Raw genomic sequence first — 9,124 nt, forward strand, 5'->3', positions numbered from 1 at the left:
TCTCAATTCTTCTTTCTTCTTTTGCAGAAAATTTGAACTTACCATTATTTAATGGTAACCCTATGAAATCTCTCCACTACAAGAAAACTTCCTCTGTCAGTATGTAGAGGAGATGTGGCTCTACCTGTGACTCTAGCACAAACACACATCTTCCATTTTGAGAAACTTCACCCAGCCCTAACTTGAAACCAAGATTTAAAATTTTATACTTTAAAACTTGCCTCAAAATATTCTTGCTTGTCAGACTGAACTTTCATTCTAGCACTGCAGGGCTTGTAGGATCCAGCAGTGAACTGTCTTCACATTTGTGACACTCAGAGCTAAGACATAATCATAGCTGAGTGCCTCTGTGTAGCTTGCAACATAAACAGTGGTAAAAAAAATATACTTCAAAGCATATAGCTCTTCTTATTCTGCCATCATCTTTATAACCAGGCTACAGTCACACCCTGAGGTTAGAGACTGTGTCCAGGACAGGCCTGATTTTATTAATGGACATGCAGAGTTACAGGAGGATGAAAACTAAGCCAAAAAAAGTGAATGAATGCTGAGTTCTTGCACAAACAAAAGTTTGTTGTGCTGTACCTTACTGTACAGTCAGAGTTGGGCACAACAGGAGATGAAAAGATTGCTTTATCACTGAATTTTACAATACCTGGAGGTCTATGATGAAGGCAGGCACTTAGAGAGATGCCTGAAGTGGATAAGATGCAGATTGGTGTTGAAACAACCAGCACTGACAGGGTTGGGCTTAATGGGCTATAAAATTGGGGTTAGAACTGGCTGAAGCAGAAGGTAGCATGCAAAGCTCAGCAGAGGCTGAAAGTAGTAGCAAAAAACTTCAAATGTCTTAATATAGAGTGTGTCAATCATGCCTAAGTTAATCATGTTAATCAAACCTAAGTTAAGTATAGCATTGAAGAGGGACTCTGAATTAAGGAGATCAGGAACTAAAACGCTAAAGCAATTGTAGGATCCTGCAGGGACAGGCTATGATCACCTTAAAGCAGTGACCAAATGCAAAGATAGATTGAGTTTCTGTTTTATGACAATGACAAAACAGTTATATACAAATATAAAACTCCCCATAGTATGTTTACTGGTAGGGCTGAGGCAGCAGATTTGCCGAGTGTCCCACATAGATTTCCACAATTCACTGTCTGCACTTGTAATTAGAAATCCTGTAGCTTTCAGAGGATGCAGAAACAAACAAACAAACAAACAAAATCAAATAACTAATATTAGGCTGATTATCTTAGCTGTAGCAACCTGGGCCCTGGGCCCTACTCCTCACTCCAATACTTTCATTGTGCCACAGAGATTTCCAGCAGTCACAGAACAAACAATGGAGTAATTAATGCTAGTCTCTTTAACTCTTTCCCTAGTTCTGTAGGTTTTGCAAGATCCAACAATAAAGCCAGCTCTGCCTTGCCCCCTACCCTAAAGGAAAATGTTTTCCCCAGACAAAATGCTGGCCTTGTCCCTACGACAGTGACTCATAGTACTAACAAGAACCCAGTTGCTTCTGCCTGCCCTGGCCCTTATCCTCATGATGCCAGTCTTGCTCTTCCTTCCCTAGTGTAGAAGCAGTTCTCAAAGTGGGATACAGTTTCTTACGAGGAGGACTGAATAAGACCACGGACTGCAACAGAGAAATTGAACAATTCCACCTTGATTTTGCTTCTCCACTAATCTCCACATTTAGTTTCCTTCCCCTCCTTTCTGGCTTCCCAGGGCTGCAGCATTCTCATCACAGTGTTGATTCAGCTTTTTCCAGCTCTGCAGCATTCTCATCACACAGTGTTGATTCAGTGTGCATAGCGGAGTACCAGGTGAGTTAGGACAGAGGATGCTTTACTGTATGGTTTTGGTAGCAGTGGATTTGTTCCTTCCTTCATGTCTCTCTTCCCTTTCCTCATCTCTGCTTTCCAAGTGTTGGGAAATCTTACGGCAGCAGCTGCCCCAGCCCCATGGGGCCAGTGATTTGCCTAGGGGATGCTCAGGGTCATCAGGACAGTCAGAACATCAAGACACATGCTCACAGGTCATGCTTCCGTGGGAAGGATGACTCCTTTTAATATTTTTGGCATAGGCAAGGAACTCAGTGATCAGAGGTGTTTGGTGCCAAATCTGGCAGTTCTGGTGCTACAGTGGCTGCAGGCACCAGGGGAGGCAGACAGGTAGGCTGGAGGCTCTGAGCTGACCTGGTCCCCAGGGAAGCATAGAACTGGTTATCAGTTAAGTTTGCATGTCCCCACCATGCTACAGTGTGGAGCTTCAGGAAGAGGGTGCAAAGTTTCTAGAGCTAGAGGCACTTGAATTTTTCAGCAGTGGAAGGCAGTCCTGGGTACAAGAGAGGCTGGATGTACAGGAGCAGGATCCACAAGCAGTCACACACAGATATGCAGGATGACAGCTAGAAAGGTGGGGGAGTGAGCCAAACTAACAACAGAAGTGAGAACTTAGTTTGGAAAGTTTGCATTTCTCTATTAGGAATTATTCTTGATTGGGGGATAATCAAGAACTTCAGTGACTGACACTGGGGTTTCTGATCCTCACAAGCACCTTATGTGACCACAGACAGATTTCCCTATGTTGCAGCTACCTTAAAGGATACAGGAGAACCACCTTTATTTTCTAAAGAGGTGTGAGATAATTAACAGAAGACTGCAAGGCATAGCCAAAAAGCAGTCAATCCTATTTACTTCAGTTGATGAGAATATTATTCAGCTATCCCTAAAAAATAACATACACTTATATCAGAGGTTTCAATGAAAGAACTCCCCAAAGCTTTTGCAGCTTTGGTGAAGAAATGATTCAAAACACTTGAGGTTTCATTTCAAATATGACAGCTGAAAAACAATAAGTGATAAAGTATATGAAATATGTCTTTAGTGATATTCCTCAGTACTTTCAAGTGATTCTTTTACAACACAGATCTCTGATAAGTTGTTTATGTGAACTTGTGCTCTGATAATCCAAACAGACTTTTTTCCAGTTGCCTTTAATATCCAGAGCAGGGTGAAAGCACTGTAAAACCCAGGCAGTAGTGAGTTCTGGCCCTCTCATTTCCCGTTTGCACAAGGAGACTGGAAGGCAAAGATGGGTGTAGTGATAATAAAGGCATCCCTGTGAGAAGGTGCCACAAAGGTGGTGAAGCCTTGCACAGAGAGTGGTTGAGATTTATGCTCAAAGCCTCAGTAACTCTCCTCTAAGGAGACCTTTAGGAAACCAGGTCTGAAAATACTGTGTAAACAAAGCAAACAAAAGACAAGTTCTAATGCAGCTAACTTAGTCTCTAAAAATAAACAGACATTAGCCCTTAGCCTCATCCTTAACTAATGAAGCAATGTTCTTCCTACAAATAGGTAAATACATGAGTATTTAGCAGGAAAGATGTTCTAATTTTCAAGAATAATCTACTAGACTTGGAAAAAGAGATAGCCAGAGTACAAAGAGAAACAAGCCCTTTTTAACGAAGCTCATGATGAGTCTGAAGCAAAAGTCTGATTGAGAGAGACTGAGGGTGCTGGGGTTGTTTAGCCTGGAGGAAAGGAGGCTGGGCAGGGTAGTGTGGTGAACAGTGATCTTATGACTCTCTACAACTACCTGAAAAGGAGGTTGTAGAGAGATATCAGTCTCTTTGCCCAAGTAACAAGTGACAGGCCAAGAGGAAATGGCCTCAAGTTGCACTAGAAGAGGTTTAGATTGGATATTAGGAAAAATTTCTTCACAGAAGGGGTTGTCAATCATTGGAACAGACTGCCCAGGGAAGTGGTTGAGGCACCATCCCTAGAGGTACTTAAAAGATGTGTAGATGTGGCACTTAGAGACATGGCTTAGTGGTGGACTTGACAGTGAGGTGTACAATAGGACTCCATGATCATAAAGTTCTTTTCCAACCTACATGATTCTGTGATTCTATGGTTCTATGACTTCGAGCCTTCCAAGCAAGACAAGAGATGACAAGACATAGTGTCTGATGCTGGTTCTCCCTTGGTGGCTGTGCATGTCAATCCACAGTCTCTTCTTTGTCTGGCACCTGACCAAGTACCTTATTTACATGCCAGTGATTTTCACCCTATTCAATCACAGATAATAAGGCTGCTTGGTAACAGAAAGGGATGGTCATTTAAAAGGCAAGCCTTTATTTTTCACTAACAAAAATGTAAATATCTAGTGTCATTTTAAAGCACTGTAGGAGGGGAGGAATAAGTGTGAGTTATCAAAAGACTAGCAATAGCTGTCTTTTGGGCCAGTCTGTCTTTCTACCACAGAACATAAATTGGCAGTGAATGTGAATGAGAAGGCTCCCGAGAGCCATGAGCAAAATCTCTTCTGCTCAAATTTTGAACTAAGATTCTTGTTTCCATATGTCTTGAAGGTAACAAATTTGCTCCCAGAAGATTCCACAGCTTCTACTTCTAATTTCCATTTCTTATGTTAACTGTTAAGCAAGGCACGTAGGCAAATTCATTACTTCCTTCTCACTCTTGTGCTTGATCAAAATTTCAATCACCCTGAAGGGCTTTTCAGATCATTGTGATGGTCCCTTGGCCAATCACACCAGCAATTACTTCTACTGCATCAGTTCCCCTCCTTGAAAGGTTAGCTTGGCATTCCTACTTCAACTACTGTGCAAACTGTCTTCTTAGGGAAGCAAGAACAGGCTTGTCCAAAGGACAAGCATGAACTTGTATGCTTAGCAATTCTTCCTTTCCTCTTCTCCCTCTTTGCCCCATTAGCATTGCACTTTACAGTGGCAGAAATCTGAATCGTGAACCACTTAGCTCCTGGGAAGAGTTTGTAGCAGATCAGGTAAGTAGTGTTTACCTCTAATTAAAACCTTAAACACTACAAGGGACTGTCTGGCCACACTATGGACTTGCTCTTTGGAATTGCAGCATCTCAGAACTTCCTCCAGGAAATATTTTTCCAGTTGAGAGTCTCCAGAAACTACCATAAACAGCTATAATTCAAACACACATTTTATATAAAACCCACCACTGTTTCCAAACTTTTCTTTAGATTTTGGAAGTAATTAACAACTCTTCTAAAACCAGCTGAAAAAATGCCCAAACACATTTCTATAGGTTTTGGAGCCTCGCAGTTTCCTTTTTTTTAATTTATGATTTTTCAAAAGGCTTCATATTTTCAAGCAGTCATTTTTGTTCAGGTGTTTGTAGAAGACATCGGCAACATTTGACAGAGTAGGCAAGCTTATAAAAGCGATTTTGTTTACAAGGCCATTCCAGGTTAAGAAACTAAAGTGGAACAGAGTGCTTCTGGTGAGAAACTTTGCCATTTTTTGTCGCTGTCATTTGCCATCATACTAGAGGAATGCCTCTTATGGCGGAAAGCCTCTGCTTGGCTGGCAGAGTACATTATGTACAGTCAGGGTACTGCATCCTGGATTCTCATACTTTTTCCGGACCTGCCAGCTTGGCTGCCAGCCTGCAGTAATAGGAGGTGCTCAACTAATTGCTAACAACAAGCAGTACTTTCTGATCTTTAATGGTTGGTAGATGAAGTACAGTATGTGCTGTAAATTGCATTCCTTATTCGAAAGGAGAAACTGTCCACGCAGGGAATATAAGGCAAGCACAAAAGGCAACTAGGCAAAACCAGGTTTTGCTCACAGACCTCCAGCTTTCTAACTTTACCTCAATATTATTTCAGTTTCACCTGAACTATCTGACAGTGACAATTTCAAAAGAAAATAGCTAGCAATAGCATTGATTCAGGAATTCCTAAGAATCTCAGCTTTACAGCAGACAGTAGGTAAGCCTATCAAAGATCTAAATAAAATAGATGAATGAATGCATCCGTCTGTCACATGTGCATTGTGTGCAACAAAGGTAAATTTAAGTTAAGCTAAGGATGTTTTAAGAGCAAGTGTGCAAAGCTGAGCTTCTGAATAGGTATTATGTGCTATCAAGGACTCATTGTTTAGCAGATCCTATATCTAACAATACCTCATTGTGAAGGTTCTGAAGATCAGTGCATTAAATACCAGTTTTTCAGACCCCTTCACATTTTCAGTGTCTTCCAGTGCTGCAAACACTTGGATATTCCTGCTACACTCCTACCTGTATATGTGTCTATTGGCTGTCTCTGTGCTGTTCTGGGGATGTGAGAAATAGCTCAAATCAACGGGTTCAATTCTTCAAGAATTTTATTCTCATCCATTCCAAAGAAATCTTCTTTTTGGGATATTGGAAAGCTACTACACACATGAAAAAAGAAACCTGGATTTCATGAGTGATTCCACCTGGATAGCTATTTCCAATGGAGACCAAGAGAAATAGCACTGCGTAAAGGCCATGGGTTAGCATGCATTTAGAAGTCCAAGCTCTGTGCATGCAACTGGTGGGAGGATATGGCCTTCTGAAGAAGGAGAGATTCCAGTTCATTATGTTGTATGTAGGAAGTGGCTTTATGCTTTGCTGTCAGGAGCCCAGGGAGACAAGTACCACTTTCCCTACCGACAACTAAAGCATGTGAATGTCATCTGATTATCAAAAATGAGTGGAAGACTGATGACAGAATCAGCATCAGAGTGGTATCATGGTGCAGAAGTGCCAGCTGAGAGATGTCCACACCTCTACCGCGGAGAAGGTGAGACCTAATTCTGGATTTGTAAAACCAGTGTATTCAATTGCAGTAAACATTTAATTCTCAATAATTCCAACAGGAGACGCGTTTACGGGGCAGATCTCTGACACAAGTGGTACTGGTGGGGTATCAACAGATCTCCCACCCATTGAGGGTAATTAAAATAAGGATCTGCATTTTCCTTCTGGCACAGCCTCCAGCAAGTGGCCCCTTGGGGTCAGGTTGGAGGAGGAGAGGTAGGCAGAGTGAATGGAGGGTAAAGGGGTGTGTGAAGGAGGAGGAGGTCTTTCAAACCATTGCTTAGAGATGTCAAAGGAATGCTTTTGTGGCTCTGGCAGCTCTCTAAACCTTTTGCAGGGTACAGGGAATCTGGTGGTTTTCAGAGAAAACTAAAACTACTACTCCTTTTTCTGGCAAAGAAAGGTGAAAGATTACAATAAATGTCCCTCACCCTCCATTGAAAAGTAATAGCTAATAAACGTTATACGGCAAGTTTGACAGAAAAAATTCTCTGGGCTTGTCTCCCAGGCTAGTTATTTTCAGGCTTAAATCCTAGATTTCACAAATTTGAATCTCTGTTCCGTCTTTGTGTTACATCGTACCAATGCAGAGCATGAAATTAGCTACCAGCACCATAAAAAGAGGAAGCATTGCAATCCATTTTTGTCATTCGATAACAAATCAACTTGCTGGCAGTTTGAGTTAACTAAGCTCATCTGGGTTTCTGAAGAGCACAGCACTTAGTATATCCCCATAACAAAGTTATCCTTTCAATCAAAACCTGTACATTTTACACATACGACCATGTTCAGAAGCGCTGTAAGTCAATACAGAACATGGTCACATCAGCTGTGAAATCAGCCACATTAAAGCACAATTAAGGTTAAAGATGTTTTCTTCATGTGCATAATCTAGTGCTCGTCACCATGTCAAGCTAATTAATTTGCAAAGCTGCTCCCATTTAGAAAATTTTCCTGTTCCAGAAAATGAATATAGTAGAGATACTGCCAATTCCCCCATCCTCACTCCCAGGAGCCTTACATTCGTGTGAAGAAGGAACAAAAGAAAAAAGTCTGAACCTGCCTGTGTTCAAACTTGTCAATCCCCAGCATTCAAGTGCTTCCAAACAGATTTTACTTCCAGATTATAACTGGTGAGAGATTTGACTCTGAAATTGACCCCAGGGCGATGTAAGATTTAAGCTCAGTACCAGTTTTGAACTGCAATTTAAAATGAAACAACAGTCTTTCAGAGCTGCTCAGCTCTGCAAGCCAGACAAGAGTTTTCCAGCGTAGGCTAGCTTAGAAGGGTTCTGACTGTGATTTAAATTTTATCAGCACAGAAATGCTTTCCACCGTGTCTCCATATGGCATTCAGCGGCCCTGAATTTCTGGCACTCTCCTTTCTCTCAAAATTGTAGAGCTTTGATCTGATTAGCTCTAACTGATCTCGATAACTACTAAGATCTAGTTATTTCTTGAATTCATTGCTTGGAGATCAAACATTACATCACAAAACTTAATCCTGTTTCAAATGAAGCCAAGGACAAAACTCCCATTGACTATAGTGCGTACAGGATAAGGCCATAAATCCTTGAAAAACTGAGTGTCCAATTTTCAAATTAAAACATAATGAACTTAATAGTCGTGGATTTAAAGACTGTTTCATTTTGCATCTTGCATGAGATTCTATAGCAGGGTTACAAACACTTCTGAAACTTTGATGCTCTGAGGGAGAGTCATTTTCTGGGAGCTCCCATCATTATCTATCAGGGCAGTACACAAAATACACAATGGAAGTGATACTGCCCTGACTGGTAAACAATGTCTTTGGAAAGCTTCAAACAATTTCTCTGTAAACAACTGATCAGGGTAATTACATTTTCTAATCTGAAACGGTGTTGTGACATTGTTTCAGGTAACACATGAATCATGCTAAAGGGTTTTCCTCTGCTAGAGCTGGCTACCTTATCTAAGCAAGCTCTCCTCTAAGGATGGAGACCTAAGCCTGATGAAGTATTGTACTGGCACTGCAGATAGGGGCTCCACCACCTGCCCCCAGGATTCCTACAATCCACTGCTACTGTTAGGCAGACAGCTTGCCAGGTAATTAGAAAACATAGGAAACAGTGGAGCTGTGCCTAATACCTCATGATTCCAACTCATTTTCTTTAGAAGATGAGGCGTTAGATGGGACAACTTTGCTGCATATCTGGGTCCAGGTGAGAGAGCTGCAGCTTCCCTCAGCAGAAGGCAAACATGGCCTTGATGACTTTGCATTTGCTAATGAACACAAATGACCTAAAACACGAGTGTGTGTCCCACAAACTCTCAGTCAAGTTGCAATGTAATAATGTGGCTGTCAAATCCTCACCACAACATGGAATTGTGTTAACAAACTAGTCCAAGTATATTACACAAATCATGACTAAACACTTGCAAAAGAAGCAACTCTAGCTTTCTCGTTTGTTTGGTTTTGTTTTTAATAGCAATTTCAATAAGGAAACTGC

Source organism: Manacus vitellinus, unplaced genomic scaffold (assembly GCF_001715985.3).
Source record: "Manacus vitellinus isolate BGI_N305 unplaced genomic scaffold, ASM171598v3 scaffold_1_pilon, whole genome shotgun sequence".
Lineage (NCBI taxonomy): Eukaryota > Metazoa > Chordata > Aves > Passeriformes > Pipridae > Manacus > Manacus vitellinus.